At 46.8% G+C, this 17,955-nt stretch overlaps 1 long non-coding RNA gene across 1 annotated transcript in view; it reads left to right on the top strand.

Moving 5' to 3' along the window:
- Window positions 1-17,955, top strand: part of LOC136602828 (uncharacterized) — a 125,426-nt gene that overhangs the window by 656 nt on the left and 106,815 nt on the right. The window lies entirely within an intron of this gene.

The raw sequence follows: 17,955 nt of genomic DNA, 5'->3' as shown, positions 1-17,955 counted from the left end.
AACAAATCCTCTCGATACTCGACCAAAGGACACTAGGATTCAGAGACAAGATGCGCAGATGCGCGTTCGAGTATGGAGATAAATGTGGGAAATGGCTCTCAAAGACCCTACACCCCAAGGCCCCCCTGACTTATATCCCGAAAATACAAAAGCGACAGGAAGGAGTAGCCCACTCAACTACCGAAATTCTCGAGGCCTTCCGCGAATACTATAGCAGCCTATATAACATAGAGAGAGACCCCGCTCGGACCCCGAGGGACAGTGAAGTCGAGGAATACCTAGACAGCCACGCTCCTGGACCTATAGATCCAGAAGCGTCCGCGGAAATGGAAGAGGACTTCTCCCCCACAGAAGTCTCAGCCCTCATCAAAGAGCTAAAAGTAGGCAAGAGCCCGGGCCCAGACGGACTGACCCCAAAATTCTATAAACTATTCAAAAACGAATTAGCCCCATTGCTGACCAATTCTTTCAATGCAATAAACAGAGGCTGCCCCTTCCCGACTCAGGCCTTGCAGGCACACCTGGTCGTAATACCCAAACCGGGAAAAGACGCTACGGAGTGCGGTAGTTACAGGCCTATTTCACTCCTAAACGTAGACGTTAAACTTTTCGCCAAGTCAATCGCCACCCGACTTCAGCCATACATCCCGAAACTAATACATAGAGACCAGGTGGGGTTTGTCCCGGGAAGAGAGGGGAGGGACAATATAATAAAAACCATGTCACTGATCTCGCGGGCCCGACAAGAGAGGTCTCCATTAGGCCTTATGGCGGTCGACGCCGAAAAGGCCTTCGACAGGGTCGGATGGAGGTTCTTAGAGGGCACACTGGGGAGAGTGGGACTGGGGCCCCGCATGAGGGAGTGGATTATGGCGCTATACGGGAACCCCTCGGCGAGGATCAGAATCAACGGCGCCCTCTCAGATAACATCCCCATACGAAACGGAACGCGACAGGGCTGCCCGCTGTCCCCCTTTTTATACATATTGACGATGGAGTCCCTGGCCAACGCCATAAGAAAAAACGATGCCATAAGAGGGGTTAAACTGGGCCAGAGGGAGCTTAAACTCTCTTTATTCGCAGACGACCTCCTGCTATATTTATCCTGCCCGAGAATAGGGATCCCGGTTCTTCTGCAGGAATTCGACAAATTTAGTGCGATTAGCAACTTCAAAATCAACCTGCAAAAAACCGAAATGCTAAATATCTCCCTCCCAAGGGACGAAGCACACTCCCTACAGGAACTTTTCCCACTCAAATGGCACTCGAAATCCCTCAAATACTTAGGAATACAACTGCCGGAAGACCCCGCAAACGTATACGACCTAAACTTTAAACCCTTCCTAACAAACTTAGAGAGAGACCTGGGGAAATGGAGTCCCCTCTTCCTATCCTGGGCGGGAAGGGTGAACGCGGTCAAAATGGACGTCTTACCAAAGTTCCTGTACATATGCCAAGCATTCCCCATAAAACTGCACAGGGCCTATTTTAAGCACATCCGCTCCCTGATTACTAAGTTTGTCTGGCGAGGCCGCAGTCCCAGACTTAAATACAGAACCCTGACCAGAGACAAACCCAGGGGAGGCCTGGGCCTCCCAGACTTTTCACTGTATAATAAAGCTAACATAGCGAACTGCGTGCTAAACCTGCTCAGGAACCGGAGCTCCAAGCTCTGGGTTGAACTAGAATACGACCTAGATGCCAGGCAGACGCAGGGAGTATTCTGGATCCCGCAGACCTTAATTAGGCGCCTTACAGTAATGTCCCCACTGCTGAACCAGCTAACAAGAGCCTGGTCGGGCTTTGCAAGGGATACAGAACTGATCTCAGTGCCAGGCCCCTTCACACCTCTACTAGCTAACCCCCAATTTGAGGCCTTCCTACACCGAAAAACCCTAGCGACCACGTCAATAAACCCCGCGCCACGACTAAGAGACGTAATGACAGGAGACAATCTGAAACCACTGACGGAACTATTTGAAGGACGCATCGTTCCACCAGGGACGTGGCTAGAATACTTCCAGCTGAGGAGTGCGATAGACACCCTGGGTCCTGAGTCCCGGGGGGCGGAAGACCCCACTGACTTTGAAAAATTGTGCATGTCCACAGCCCCCATCAGCCACCCAATCTCAGTACTTTATAAGATGATGCTGGACCGGGAGATGGGGGATGGTCCCCTAGACTTTGTCCACGCGTGGGAAGAAGAATTGGGAAGGCACCTGCAGCCGAATGATTGGGTCAAAGCTTTTGCCCTGACACACAAGGGGTCGGTATACTCCAGACTCCAAGAACTAAATTTTAAAATAATCTCTCGCTGGTACAGAACCCCAGCCAGGGGTTGCCAATGAGCAACCAGTTTTTCAGTCTTTATTTTTGTGCATTCCTGGGATCAGAACTATAAGGGGACTAAAGTACATTCGTGTGAAGGAGCCCTCGGCGCAATTTTATGCATATGAGAGCGAATTTGCTTACCCCCTTAGACTCTAATGGAATATCGGGAGCGCAAATGCACGTAAAAATCATTGCGGTTTCTGCGAACGCTTTTCTGCTAAATTTAGCACGCCGTGTGAAAGAGGCCCTAGGGCTTCGGCAGACGAGTGTACACGCCAAGACTATTGTCGCAGTGGAGCGTATTTGTGCATAAACAAGGTTTACAGTAATCGGGTTGCGCTTGAAATGCCAGTTCACACGCGCGTTCACCCCTTTCCGTGGCATACAGTGGCGATGGTCATCTTCTCCCTGCGACGGCCGCCGGGTCACAACCCTTTCCTGTCATTTTTGTATATAAAACGCAGAAAGATGAGGTGAGAAACACCCTTAGGGTCAGGGGCGTACCTAAAGGCTCAAGGGCCCGGGTGCAAAAGTTCAGCTCAGGGCCCCCCCTTACCTTTCTCACCGCGTACCCATACCTAAATCATGCTGCATACAGCTGCAAAACGAATTTCCATACATGAATTAGCCCTATTACCGCGTTTCCTGCACTAGATGAAAATCACACACACACCACTTTTTATTGCGGTATACTGCTTCCATTGATTTGAATGCGATTACTCAGACGTGAGCTCGGAAGCGGTGATTTTTAAGCGCTATCTGTCCTGTATTTGCGTTTTCTAACGCACCTCCCCACCTATCACAATTGTGGGGTGCATTAAAACCGCTTTACCATGCGTTCAAAAGTGCTGCTAAAAATTGAGGTAAAAAACCCACGATTTTAAGCTGTGTTTTCTGAATGCACGTCTTAGAGCAGCCCTAGGCCCCGTGCACACGGGCGGAAATTCCGCTGCCGGATTTCCCGCAGAATTTCCACCCATGGAAGCTGCTATAGGATTGCGTTAGAAAACGCAATCCTAGGCAGACGGCCGCGGTTTGTCCGCGCGAAATCACACGTGGAAAACAAACCGCGGCATGCTCTATTTCTGTGCAGGGATCGCAGAGCCCCACACAGAAACGTCACTCCCCGGCCGCTGGCACCGGTCTGCGCATTTAGGACGGCAACTCCACACAGCCTAGAAGTTTGTATGATCTAGAGCACAGGTGTCAAACAATGCCCGCGGGCCGAATCCGGCCCGCCGCCTATGCAGTAGGTTCCCTCACTCCTCCGTGCTGTAGCTCGGCCTGTGGTGTTGCCGTGTCAGGGTGGATTTTATCTGACCTGCTTTGCGATCCTCCCTGCGACTGTGAGCAGTTTGTGGATCTGGGCTCCCTGGACTGGCAGCTTGCGCTATCGTCGGAGTCGTCCGTCTCAGCGGCTCTCTCCTTCTGCACGTTGCTGCTAGGTCGCGCCGGACCTCCCGTCGGCGCCATCTTGATTTTTCCCCGCTCACCGGCCGCCTCTGCTTGCGGTCTCAGGAACGGCTCCAAACTGCCTGCACTGCGTTCCGGAGTGCGCCCCGAGGTGTTCTGGGCTCTCTTGCGCCCCATGACGTCTCTCTGTGCCGCTGTGATAGCTTGTGGAGCCTTAAAGAAGCCGCGGCCGCCGGAGCGCGTCTCAGAAGCGACTTACTGCGGCATCAGGTAGCTCCGCCCCCCCCCTTTTTAAACTTTTTAAAAACTTTTTAAACTTTTTTTTTACTTTTTCACACTTTTTTTTTTAACTTTACATGATCACTGTCATCCACCCAGACACATGTTTTTACGTCCTCAGGGATTAAGGCCCACTTGGGCAGGACGTAAAAACACTATGGGCTGGTCACTAAGGGGTTAAGAATTAAATTATGCAAACCGAATAATACGAAATGTAACGATTGGCCAATTTTGCATCTTTCAAATAATGTGGAATATGATTTAGACGCGTTACCACTGAGAAACAAGGCGAGGTTCATCCATAGACTCATCACAACAGTTCTTTTGTTTTATTATATACTTTATTATTGTGATTTGCATTTTATGTACTTTGTCAAATCAATAATTTAGAAAATCAATTAAATATTTGTTGATGAAAATGGACAAATGTTTCCGCTTACCTGTACAGAGCTGACGGAAAATGCGTTTTTCCCATGGAATCGGCTCTTTAACCCCTTAACGACGGCCCCATCGGGATTCTACGTCCTGGCCGGCTGGGCTTTATTCCTAGAGGACGTAGTTTTATGCATCCTCTAGGAATGACAGCCCTGCAGGCTCAGGACGTGATAGCTCCATGCTGCCGGTTACCGGAGGTAGCCGACAGCATGGAGCTGTCATCCCGGGCCGCGGGACCCCACCCCCGGTCACGCGATCGCGTTAAACTCAATGGAAAGTTAAAAACAATTAAAGTTTCAGCTCCCCTTACGGATCCGAGCGTCCACCAAAAGAGATCTCTCAAAACGACCGACGGACGCACCTTCAGAGGCAAACTAGTGCTTGCTTCTAGTGTCATCGTCTGCTTAACCATCCTGCGTAGGGAGGTGACGAGTCCTGCAGGCTCTGCAAGCCTAGGATGCGTGAGCACGGTGCAAGAGGAAGGACTGAGGAGGATGTGAGGGGGAGGGGGGAGGGCGCGGTTGAGAAAGCGTTGGGTGGGGCTATGCAAAGGTCTTCCAGCTCCCTCAGAGCATTGTGGGTGCGCCCGGAGTGCTGCCTGAGCGTGTTGCATCTGATACGTCCCCTATTTGGGGATCATTTATTAAAGGGAGCATAGGTGCAGCACGTTTCTGTAAAACCAATAGAGGGCGCTGCAATGTTACTGTAGAAACCAATGGACAGCATGGGAGGTAGCTATACATAGATTTTAAAGACGACGACTGCCAAGGCTAAAGCCCGTGTATATTCCATAGACTATAGCTATCTCCAGGATAGCTGCATGCGCAGTCGTGTGCGGGGTGCGCAGTCGCGCCATTGTCTCGCACGGCTGCTTTCATTCCGTGCTTCCTGACAAGGCAATGTACGCATACGTCACTAGTGAAGGAAGCGGAAGGTAGCGCAATGTACACTTTTTGACCGGATGGAGGAAAATCGGGTTGCTGGAGGTCACGTGACCGAAGTGACAAGCGGCTCCAGGAGAAGATTTGGGATAAGAAGAAGAGGTAAGCAGGCTCCCTGGGGAGCAATAGGTAAGTATACAGTATATTTTTTTGTTTTTAATGACAGAACCCCTTTAAGGCTCTATTATGACACTTTTCGAACCGTGGTATGGTTACATGCGGGGAGTGTGAAGACGGTATGGTTACATAAGGGGGGTGTGGTGACAATACGGTTACACTAGGAAAGTGGGCTTACATGAGGGGAGCGTGGAGGCGGTGCGGCTACAGAAGGGGAGTATGATGGAACCCCTAACAATAATCTGTGCCGTGTCATTTCCATAAATGTCATAGAAGGTAATGAAAATGAACAGTTTAGCATACAGTAATTCCCCTTTCACATGGGCCAAAATTCTCACTATTCTCACTTACCCAAAGGAAGCAGCTGGTGACAGAACATGAAACGTGGGCAAGGAGGCTCTGGTGTCCTGTTGTACCACTTCTAGCTTGGATACAAGAGGTTATACAGATGGGAATGGAGGCTCTAGTACCCTGTTGTACGCCTTGTAGCTTGGATATAAGATAAGGACAGGCAAGGGGACTCTAGTACTGCGTTGTACCACTTCTAGCTTCTAGTATAGAAGATGGGGAACAGGCGGCTATGGAGGCTCTATTCTAGAGAATCAATACAGTAAGCAGTGGAGTAGGTCAGTAAATTAATGGCTGAAATAACAGTTGAATTGTGTTACCACGTTACTACTGACAGTCCTCACCTCTTTAGTAACCGGTGGCATGGCTGAAGCCTCATCACAGTATTTCAGTGCCAGAGCTTTCTGTCCTCGGTCTTTGTAGCACTGGGATGAAAGATAAAAAACACCAAAAAAAGCAAAAACCAGTAAAGCAATAGAATCTTACAGTAACTTTGGGGCATTACAGCAGCACACAATGTCCCTGCAGGTTGGATTACAGATGAGTGCTGCTGTATGGTGCCTTCATACCTCTAGGGCAGGATACCTACCTGATATGTATTGTCATGGGGCGCACCAAGATCTTGTCTCAGGCTTTGCTTGCAGTCCTACCATATCGCACTAAATGCAGAAGTGCAGTCAATGCAGCTTTTTACCTAAAATAGTAAAAATTGGTCAAAGCCTCATGCAGTGTATTACCTGACCCTGGAATAACATCAATGGCAATTATAAAAATAATGCTGATAATAATACAAATTCTGTATGTCTGTTTTCAGCCTTACAAAACCATAACTATAGAAGTTTAAATTTATACGTAAAGCTAGATATTTTTAGAAATATCTATATTGATATATAACTATCTATTTTTATAGCTAGATATATATCTATGCAGTAAGATGCATTAGATCGATGGTGACACGCGCACCCGAAACAAGGACCACAGGTTGTAAGCAGCCATTTTTCCGTCAGTCTCCACTGGAGTCTCTCCCAGGCCCAAACTGAACCTACCTACCTGAATTGTAAGTACCTACCTTCTTGTTCTCTATGAAAGAACTGAGCGTACCTTTTAAAAAAATGGCGGCAGCAGCAGCAACCAATCACATTTTGTATAGTTTATGTATAGCTACCTGCCATGCTGTCCATTGGTTTCTACAGTAACATTGCAGCGCCCTCTGTTGGTTTTACAGAAACGTGCTGCACCACCTATTGGATTTACCCAAACTTACAGCACCATAGAGATTAGCGGGTCACCTCCCAGTTCTCCATCTTTTTGCCCTATTTTTCTCTAGGGTGGTTTCAAACCGGCGGGTAAAATCGCGCCATTTTTAACCGATGCGTTGGTTATTGAAAAAAAAGCAGATTTCGCAGCCAATGATTCCCAACGGTTCCCTTCCCTTCAGCAAGGTTTTCACTGATGTGATGTTGAGAGAGAAAATCACAGCCTGCTGTGTCCTTCTGCGCAGTGCGTTTTTTAAAATCTCCCATGTAATCCTATGGAGGCTGCGTTTTATCGCATCACAAGGCGAAAAATATGCGCTGCATGTTAACATTGGAAAGTCCTACCGACTTGCGCGTTAAACAAAAACATGCGGTTTTTAATGTGCGCGGCAGCGATGCGATTTAATCCTCTAAAAAAAAAAGCATCGCTGGTGATTGTCACGGCCGTATATTGGGACAAAACTAAGCCTAAGATTTCTGTGGTTTCGTTTTCACCAGCAGTATTCTCTCCCGTTAATACTTGACCGAGAAAATATAGGACCTCCCCTATGAATACTATGTGCGTAAAAGATCAGGCGGCCGCCATATTCCCACCATTTATTTTGTTTCTTACAGTTGCTCCTACAGCGGTGTGTGTTTGTGTTTGTATATGTATGTGTGTATGTATGTGTATATATTTTACACACATACACACATCGCAATGCATTGTTCTTACAAGGCGCACTGCACTGGCAGACACACTCGCATATTTGCCATGCGAGATATTGGTTTGAGTTTCTCGGGCTGATATAGTGCTCACTTGTGTAAAATCAGCCACAGAGAATGAATTTAACATCACCAAAGACATAAAGCTATACATTGCCCTCTATTGTCAGCATGCTGTTATCCTGACCCCCAAGTGTCAATGCATAATGCATCCCAAGTGGCAGCTTGCCCACCCATATCACGTCTTGTAGCCAAGCTAGAGGCGATACAACAGGGTCTGTTTCACATTTTGTATCCAAGCTAGAGGTAGTACAACTTTAACTTTTTTCCTTCTGCTTTGCTCAGATTCCTTCAAATACTGTGGGTCAAAATACGCAGCACAGCCCTAGAGGAATTCGTTAAGGGGTCTAGTTTTTTTAAACAGGGTCATTTGTGGGGGTTCTCCAACAGCACCTAGCGGACATGGCGCGGCCCCAACTGCACCGCTCTGCGCCATCTGCGTGCAGCGCGGGGACTTCTTACAGATGCGACACTATTGTACCCTTTACATTCCACGGTCAGCATAGATTGCTGTCAGTCCCAACCAGCTCCCACTGTGAACCCTTTACATTCCACGGTCAGCATAGATTGCTGTCAGCCCAAGCCAGCTCCCACTGTGCTCCCTTTATATGCCGCGGTCAGCATAGATTGCTGTCAGCCCCAGCCAGCTCCCTCTGTAAACCTTTTACATGCCACGGTCAGCATAGATTGCTGTCAGCCCCAGCTAGCTCCCTCTGTAAACCCTTTACATGCCGTGGTCAGCATTTATTGCTTTCAATCCCAGCCAGCTCCCACTGTGAACCCTTTACATGTCGCGATCAGCGTAGATTGCTGTCAGTCCCAGCCAGCTCCCTCTGCGAACCCTTTACATGTCGCGATCAGCGTAGATTGCTGTCAGTCCCAGCCAGCTCCCTCTGTGCTCCCTTCACATGCCGCGGTCAGCATAGATGGCTGTCAGTCCCAGCCAGCTCCCTCTGTAAACCTTTTACATGCCCAGTCAGCATAGATTGCTGTCAGTCCCAGCCAGCTCCCTCTGCGAACCCTTTACATGCCACAGTCAGCATAGATTGCTGTCAGTCCCAGCCAGCTCCCTCTATAAACCCTTTACATGCCACGGTCAGCATAGATTGCTGTGAGCCCCAGCCAGCTCCCACTGTGCACTCCCCGCATGTAACCACACCGTCACCACACTCCCCGCATGTAACCCCACCATCACCACACCGCCCTTATGTAACCGTACCGCCACCACACTCCCTGCATGTAACCCCACCGTCTCCACACTCCCTGCATGTAACCGTACCGTCACCACACTCCCTGCATGTAACCCCAGGTCGCCACATTTCCCTCATGAAAACCCACTAGTCATTTGAGGGGGTTCTTTATAGTTTTGGCCGCTCAATGGCTCTATAAGTGGGCAATGGGGCCTGAAATTTATTCAGTGGTACCCTGAAATCCAACGGGTATTCCTTTCATTGTAGGCCTAGCCATGGGTCCTGTAAGTCTATTAGGGCCACAATGGGTATGTTTCTGAACACGGGACAAACAGGGGTATCGATTTTGGGGTGAAAGCCTTCATTTATATGTGTGCTGTACAAAAAAAACTGTTTTTAAATTGACACAATAGCCCAAAAAATGAAAATCCTATTTTTTTCCTTTTGCTTTGCTTGAATTTATTCAAAAACTGTGGGGTCAAAATATGCAGTACATCCCTAGATAAATTCGTTAAGGGGTCTAGTTTTTAAAATGGGGTCATTTGTGGGGGTTCTATATGGTTTTGGGCGCTCAAGAACTCTACAAGTGGGCAATGGGGCCTAAAAGGACTTCAAGCAAAATCTATGTTCTGAAAGCCACCGATTACTCCTTTTATTTTGGGCCCCGTTGTGTATCCAGACATAAGATTAGGGCCACAATGGGTATGTCTCTGAACACGGGACAAACGGGTATCCATTTTTGGGTGCAAGTCTTCCTTCATATGTGTGCTGTACAAAAAAAGCTGTTTTTAAAATGACAGAATTGCCGAAAAAACGAAAATCACAATTTTTTCCTTTTGCTTGGGTTGAATTCATTCAAAAACTGTGGGGTCAAAATATGCAGTACACCCCTAGATAAATTCCTTAAGGGGTCTAGTTTTCAAAATGGGGTCATTTGTGGGGGGTTTCTATTGTTTTGGGCGCTCAAGAACTCTACATGTGTGCTATGGGGCCTAAAAGGACTTCAAGCAAAATTTCTGTTTTGAAAGACACTGACTACTCCTTTCATTTTGGGCCCCGTTGTGGACTCAGATATAACAATAGGGCCACAATGGGTATATTTCTGAACACGGGAGAAATAGGGGTATCCATTTTGGGGTGTAAATCCTGATTTTCATGTAAACTATAGGAAAAAAATATGTCTTTAAAATAACAGATTTGCAAAAATATGAAATTTTACTTTTTCTCCTCTAAATTGAATTAATTCCTGAAAAAAAACTGTGGGGTCAAAATACTCATGACACCCCTCAGTGAATACATTAAGGGGTGTAGTTTTTAAAATGAGGTCATTTGGGGGGGTATCTATTATTCTGACACTCATGAGCCTTTCCAATCTCGGCTTGGTATAGAAAAACAAAGTGTTCCTCAAAATGCTAAAAAGTAATGTTAAATTTGTACGTCTCCTAAATAGTTAAAAAAAAACGAAAGTTTTTCCAATGTGCGCCCAAAATAAAGTAAACGGGTGGAAATATAAATCTTAGCAAAAATTTCTATATTATGTTTGCACATATTTAAGATATTGCAGTTGGAAATGTGAAAAAATGACGATTTTTTTCAAAATTTTCCCAATTGTGGCGCTTTTAATAAATAAACACAATTTCTATCGGTCTATTTTTTCCGCCTAAATGAAGCACAACATGTGGCGAAAAAACAATGTCAGAATCGCTTGGATATGCAAAACCTTTCTGGTGTTTTTCCATGTTAAAGTGACACATGTCAGATTTGCCAAATTTGGCCTGGTCATTAAGGCGCAAACAGGCTTGGTCACTAAGGGGTTAAATATGAGCCATACAGAAGTTATTCACTTACCTGCTCCGTTGCTGGCGTCCCCGTCTCCATGGCTCCGTCTAATTTCGCTGGCTTCTTGCTTTTTTAGACGCGCTTGCGCTGTGCGGTCTTCTGCCTGGTGAATGGGGCCGCTCGTGCCGGAGAGCTGCTCACCGCGTCGTCATCGTAGCTCCGCCCCGTCACGTGTGCCGATTCCAGCCAATCAGGAGGCTGGAATCGGCAATGGAACGCAAGGAAGGAGAAGAAAATCCACGGTGCACCATGGGAGAAGACCCGCGGTCCACCGTGGGAGAAGACCAGCGGCGCCATCTTTAAAAGAAGAATAGAAGAAGCTGCAGAACGCTGATGCAGGTAAGTGCAATGTGCTTTTTAAAAACTAACCTATGCTTTCTTTTTAACAGACTTTAAATGCACACAAAAGTAGAGCATGCAGCGGTTTTTTCGCATTTGGGCAAAAAAAGGAAACGAAAACCAATCCGTTGAAATCAATGGGTTTTATTCTCTGCATATTGTGCTCAGAAAGTTTGCGCATGCTAACACACGCGTGTAAATGTCCATGTGAAGGAACTCTTAAGCCTGGCTTCACATCGGTGTGTTTGTGTGCGCATTTATGCAGCGAATAGAGCCCTAATGAACGGGTTCGTTCACAAGTGCGCATCTTTACATTTCATGCAAAAAAAAATATGCAGCATACTCTATTTTGCGGCACTTTTGCACACCAAAAGTCCCCATAGAAGTCAATGGGGATGCACAAATATACATGTGATATGCCAGGAGGTGCGTGATACGCTGCGTAATTGCGCAGGAAAGGAACACATCCAGAACTCGTTAGACTAATTCCATACATATTTTTAGGTGACTTGGACATTTTCGTTCCTAAGATCTGAGTTCGACCAACAGACGGGCCTAATGTCACACGATGTCAATAGTAAGTAGCTTGTGTTCTCCCGCGGGGTTTTGAACGATAATTGTCCCATGTAAAAACATGCAGAAACTGAACGACTGGATCAGAATCGTCCAGTTGTTCACTTTTAAGCAGCTTAAAATCCAAACACATTTCTCGGTGTAAGCAGCAGCCGTCCAGTACTGAACGTCTGCTGCTTACAGTGAATGGAGGTGAGCAGAACTCTCCTCCAGCTGCCCCGCCTCCCTGCTGGCTGCGCTGTCAGCGATCCAGCAATGCTCGCTCCTGTGCAGAGCGAGCACCACAGGGATGAATGTCGGGCATTGTTTGCCTGACACTCGTTTTGTGTAAAAGGACCCTTGGACCTCCCTCACACAGGTGTTTTTGTACAGTTTTTAGTGCTGCGCTAAACGCTGTACAACGCACCCATACATTTCAATGGGGCTGCTCACACAAGGCTGAAAACACTGTGTCTTCAACGCTGCGCTTTAACAGCGTTGCATGTTCTATTTTGGGACGTTTTCAGCCCTGTGTCACCCATTGAAATGAATGGGCAGCGGCCCGGGCTTCCCCTGCACTGACAAATGATCTATTGCTGTAAGCGAGGTTTGAGAACTCTCCTCCAGCAATAGATTGCTGTGATTGGACAGCATGGAGCTGTCATCCCGGGCCGCGGGACCCCACCCCCGATCACGCGATCGCGTTAAACTCAATGGAAAGTTAAAAACAATTAAAGTTTCAGCTCCCCTTACGGATCGGATCCGTAAGGGGAGCTGAGAGTACTCACCTCCGGTCCTCAGCAGCGTCCGGATCCTTCTGTCTTCTCCCCGGCACTGCCGCCGGTGTCTGCGCGTGCGCGCCAGACGCATTACGTCACGCGCATGCACAGAGAGCCGGGAGGCCCGGGAAATTTAAAAATTCCCTGCTCTCGACTAGAATGAGTAGCCGAGAGCAGGGAGCTGTCACCGGGAGCCGCTGTATGCGGTTCCCGCTCACATGATCCACCATTTTGCTTTTGTTGGTATCGGGTTGCATGCATTGATCGTGTCCTGTATGTGATAGTATAATATAGATATTTTCCCCGCTGTGGTGGTGGCGTTACCTATTATGTCCGCCACTATGTTCGTTGTCACTGTTATTTCCGCCAAATTCTTTTACATCTGTGACTGAAGGCTTAGAAGGGTATTTCAATCTCAGCAAATAAAAGTAATACCTTGTATAATCAAAAATTAAAATTTTCCAATATAATTTATAAGCGACTATATGCATAAAACAATGCGGGTGTCCCGTAGTGTACTAACGGTCTATGTGATGCCGACTCTGTCGGCAGAGACTGCGTATGGCAGCGAGTGTACTGCGCATGACTACGTATCTCACGTACATGATCATGCGATGTGTGACTGTCTTTTTTCTTCTAATTCCCTGCTCTGTTTCATCGTGGGGGTTGCATATGTATTGCGTATGGACAGTGCTGTATATACGCTGCCCATACAAAAGTATAGGGCTCACACTGCGTGGTATGTGGAGAAATAGAGCAAGCTGCCATCTTTTCCTCGCTCGGATCTACACACAGTGTTTACACGCTAATGTGAATGGATCAATAAAAGTCAGACAACAAAAAAAAAAAATCACAGAGAGCGGCCATATACTCACTGATATACTGATTCACCACGTGTCACACGGCAGTACATCGCATGAGCCCTAAAGTAGAACATGCTGCGTACCTATTTATGTAGTCTAATAGAGCCTCATGAGTGTGAATAAGCTGGTTCCTTTGGGTAAGTGAGATTTTTGGCCCGTGCGAAAGGGGCATTACTGTATGCTAAACTGTTCACTTCATTTTCATTGCCTTCTATGACATTTATGGAAATGGCACGGCACAAATTATTGTTAGGGGTTCCATCACAGGTGCGAAAATCAGCATCCCCACCACACTCCCCTTGTGCAGCTGTACCGCCTCCACACTCCCCGCATGTAACCGCGCCGCCTCCACACTCCCCGCATGTAAACACACCGTCACTACACTCCCCAGCATGTAACCACACCGTCACCACACTCCCCGCATGTAACCCCACCATCACCACACCGCCCTTATGTAACCGTACCGCCACCACACTCCCAGCATGTAACCGTACCATCACCACACCTTCCTCATGTAACCATTGCGCCTCCACACTCTCCGCACCGTCACCACACTCCCCGCACATAACCGCACCGCCACCACAATTCCCTCATGTTACCGTGCCGCCACCACACTCCCTGCACGTAACCGCGCCGCCACCACACTCCCTGCACGTAACCGCGCCGCCACTGTCAAAATATGCAGTACATCCCTAGATAAATTCGTTAAGGGGTCTAGTTTTTAAAATGGGGTCATTTGTGGGGGTTCTATATGGTTTTGGGCGCTCAAGAACTCTACAAGTGGGCAATGGGGCCTAAAAGGACTTCAAGCAAAATCTATGTTCTGAAAGCCACCGATTACTCCTTTTATTTTGGGCCCCGTTGTGTATCCAGACATAAGATTAGGGCCACAATGGGTATGTCTCTGAACACGGGACAAACAGGGGTATCCATTTTTGGGTGCAAGTCTTCCTTCATATGTGTGCTGTACAAAAAAAGCTGTTTTTAAAATGACAGAATTGCCGAAAAAACGAAAATCACAATTTTTTCCTTTTGCTTGGTTTGAATTCATTCAAAAACTGTGGGGTCAAAATATGCAGTACACCCCTAGATAAATTCCTTAAGGGGTCTAGTTTTCAAAATGGGGTCATTTGTGGGGGGTTTCTATTGTTTTGGGCGCTCAAGAACTCTACATGTGTGCTATGGGGCCTAAAAGGACTTCAAGCAAAATTTCTGTTTTGAAAGACACTGACTACTCCTTTCATTTTGGGCCCCGTTGTGGACTCAGATATAACAATAGGGCCACAATGGGTATATTTCTGAACACGGGAGAAATAGGGGTATCCATTTTGGGGTGTAAATCCTGATTTTCATGTAAACTATAGGAAAAAAATATGTCTTTAAAATAACAGATTTGCAAAAATATGAAATTTTACTTTTTCTCCTCTAAATTGAATTAATTCCTGAAAAAAAACTGTGGGGTCAAAATACTCATGACACCCCTCAGTGAATACATTAAGGGGTGTAGTTTTTAAAATGAGGTCATTTGGGGGGGTATCTATTATTCTGACACTCATGAGCCTTTCCAATCTCGGCTTGGTATAGAAAAACAAAGTGTTCCTCAAAATGCTAAAAAGTAATGTTAAATTTGTACGTCTCCTAAATAGTTTTAAAGAAACGAAAGTTTTTCCAATGTGCGCCCAAAATAAAGTAAACGGGTGGAAATATAAATCTTAGCAAAAATTTCTATATTATGTTTGCACATATTTAAGATATTGCAGTTGGAAATGTGAAAAAATGACGATTTTTTTCAAAATTTTCCCAATTTTGGCGCTTTTAATAAATAAACACAATTTCTATCGGTCTATTTTTTCCGCCTAAATGAAGCACAACATGTGGCGAAAAAACAATGTCAGAATCGCTTGGATATGCAAAACCTTTCTGGTGTTTTTCCATGTTAAAGTGACACATGTCAGATTTGCCAAATTTGGCCTGGTCATTAAGGCGCAAACAGGCTTGGTCACTAAGGGGTTAAATATGAGCCATACAGAAGTTATTCACTTACCTGCTCCGTTGCTGGCGTCCCCGTCTCCATGGCTCCGTCTAATTTCGCTGGCTTCTTGCTTTTTTAGACGCGCTTGCGCTGTGCGGTCTTCTGCCTGGTGAATGGGGCCGCTCGTGCCGGAGAGCTGCTCACCGCGTCGTCATCGTAGCTCCGCCCCGTCACGTGTGCCGATTCCAGCCAATCAGGAGGCTGGAATCGGCAATGGAACGCAAGGAAGGAGAAGAAAATCCACGGTGCACCATGGGAGAAGACCCGCGGTCCACCGTGGGAGAAGACCAGCGGCGCCATCTTTAAAAGAAGAATAGAAGAAGCTGCAGAACGCTGATGCAGGTAAGTGCAATGTGCTTTTTAAAAACTAACCTATGCTTTCTTTTTAACAGACTTTAAATGCACACAAAAGTAGAGCATGCAGCGGTTTTTTCGCATTTGGGCAAAAAAAGGAAACGAAAACCAATCCGTTGAAATCAATGGGTTTTATTCTCTGCATATTGTGCTCAGAAAGTTTGCGCATGCTAACACACGCGTGTAAATGTCCATGTGAAGGAACTCTTAAGCCTGGCTTCACATCGGTGTGTTTGTGTGCGCATTTATGCAGCGAATAGAGCCCTAATGAACGGGTTCGTTCACAAGTGCGCATCTTTACATTTCATGCAAAAAAAAATATGCAGCATACTCTATTTTGCGGCACTTTTGCACACCAAAAGTCCCCATAGAAGTCAATGGGGATGCACAAATATACATGTGATATGCCAGGAGGTGCGTGATACGCTGCGTAATTGCGCAGGAAAGGAACACATCCAGAACTCGTTAGACTAATTCCATACATATTTTTAGGTGACTTGGACATTTTCGTTCCTAAGATCTGAGTTCGACCAACAGACCGGCCTAATGTCACACGATGTCAATAGTAAGTAGCTTGTGCCTCTTAATACTAGTAAGTAGCTTGTGTTCTCCCGCGGGGTTTTGAACGATAATTGTCCCATGTAAAAACATGCAGAAACTGAACGACTGGATCAGAATCGTCCAGTTGTTCACTTTTAAGCAGCTTAAAATCCAAACACATTTCTCGGTGTAAGCAGCAGCCGTCCAGTACTGAACGTCTGCTGCTTACAGTGAATGGAGGTGAGCAGAACTCTCCTCCAGCTGCCCCGCCTCCCTGCTGGCTGCGCTGTCAGCGATCCAGCAATGCTCGCTCCTGTGCAGAGCGAGCACCACAGGGATGAATGTCGGGCATTGTTTGCCTGACACTCGTTTTGTGTAAAAGGACCCTTGGACCTCCCTCACACAGGTGTTTTTGTACAGTTTTTAGTGCTGCGCTAAACGCTGTACAACGCACCCATACATTTCAATGGGGCTGCTCACACAAGGCTAAAAATGCTGTGTCTTCAACGCTGCGCTTTAACAGCGTTGCATGTTCTATTTTGGGACGTTTTCAGCCCTGTGTCACCCATTGAAATGAATGGGCAGCGGCCCGGCCTTCCCCTGCACTGACAAATGATCTATTGCTGTAAGCGAGGTTTGAGAACTCTCCTCCAGCAATAGATTGCTGTGATTGGACAGCATGGAGCTGTCATCCCGGGCCGCGGGACCCCACCCCCGATCACGCGATCGCGTTAAACTCAATGGAAAGTTAAAAGCAATTAAAGTTTCAGCTCCCCTTACGGATCGGATCCGTAAGGGGAGCTGAGAGTACTCACCTCCGGTCCTCCGCAGCGTCCGGATCCTTCTGTCTTCTCCCCGGCACTGCCGCCGGCGTCTGCGCGTGCGCGCCAGACGCATTACGTCACGCGCACGCACAGAGAGCCGGGAGGCCCGGGAAATTTAAAAATTCCCTGCTCTCGACTAGAATGAGTAGCCGAGAGCAGGGAGCTGTCACCGGGAGCCGCTGTATGCGGTTCCCGCTCACATGATCCACCATTTTGCTTTTGTTGGTATCGGGTTGCATGTATTGATCGTGTCCTGTATGTGATAGTATAATATAGATATTTTCCCCGCTGTGGTGGTGGCGTTACCTATTATGTCCGCCACTATGTTCGTTGTCACTGTTATTTCCGCCAAATTCTTTTACATCTGTGACTGAAGGCTTAGAAGGGTATTTCAATCTCAGCAAATAAAAGTAATACCTTGTATAATCAAAAATTAAAATTTTCCAATATAATTTATAAGCGACTATATGCATATGCATAAATATATATATATCCTAGAATATCCTAGCATCCCCGAAGGAAACAGACAGGCCTGGACAAGCTGATTTCTCCTGCGGAAACAAAGACAAACCCCCATAGATTAAGGGCTCACTCAGACGGGAGTATGTGTCCCACGTATTTTTCATATGCACATTTACTACGCCTGTTAAATCCCCAAAAACTAGATAAGGTGCATATTCCGCACCAAAATAGGACACGTTGCAATTTTTTTTCCACAGACGTGAATAAAAAACGCTGGTGTGAGAAGCCCTAGACAA

This window comes from Eleutherodactylus coqui, unplaced genomic scaffold (assembly GCF_035609145.1).
Source record: "Eleutherodactylus coqui strain aEleCoq1 unplaced genomic scaffold, aEleCoq1.hap1 HAP1_SCAFFOLD_57, whole genome shotgun sequence".
In the NCBI taxonomy this organism is placed as follows: Eukaryota; Metazoa; Chordata; class Amphibia; order Anura; family Eleutherodactylidae; genus Eleutherodactylus; species Eleutherodactylus coqui.
Note: the sequence above shows the minus strand (reverse complement) of the source record. Positions and strands in the feature narration are given on the sequence as shown.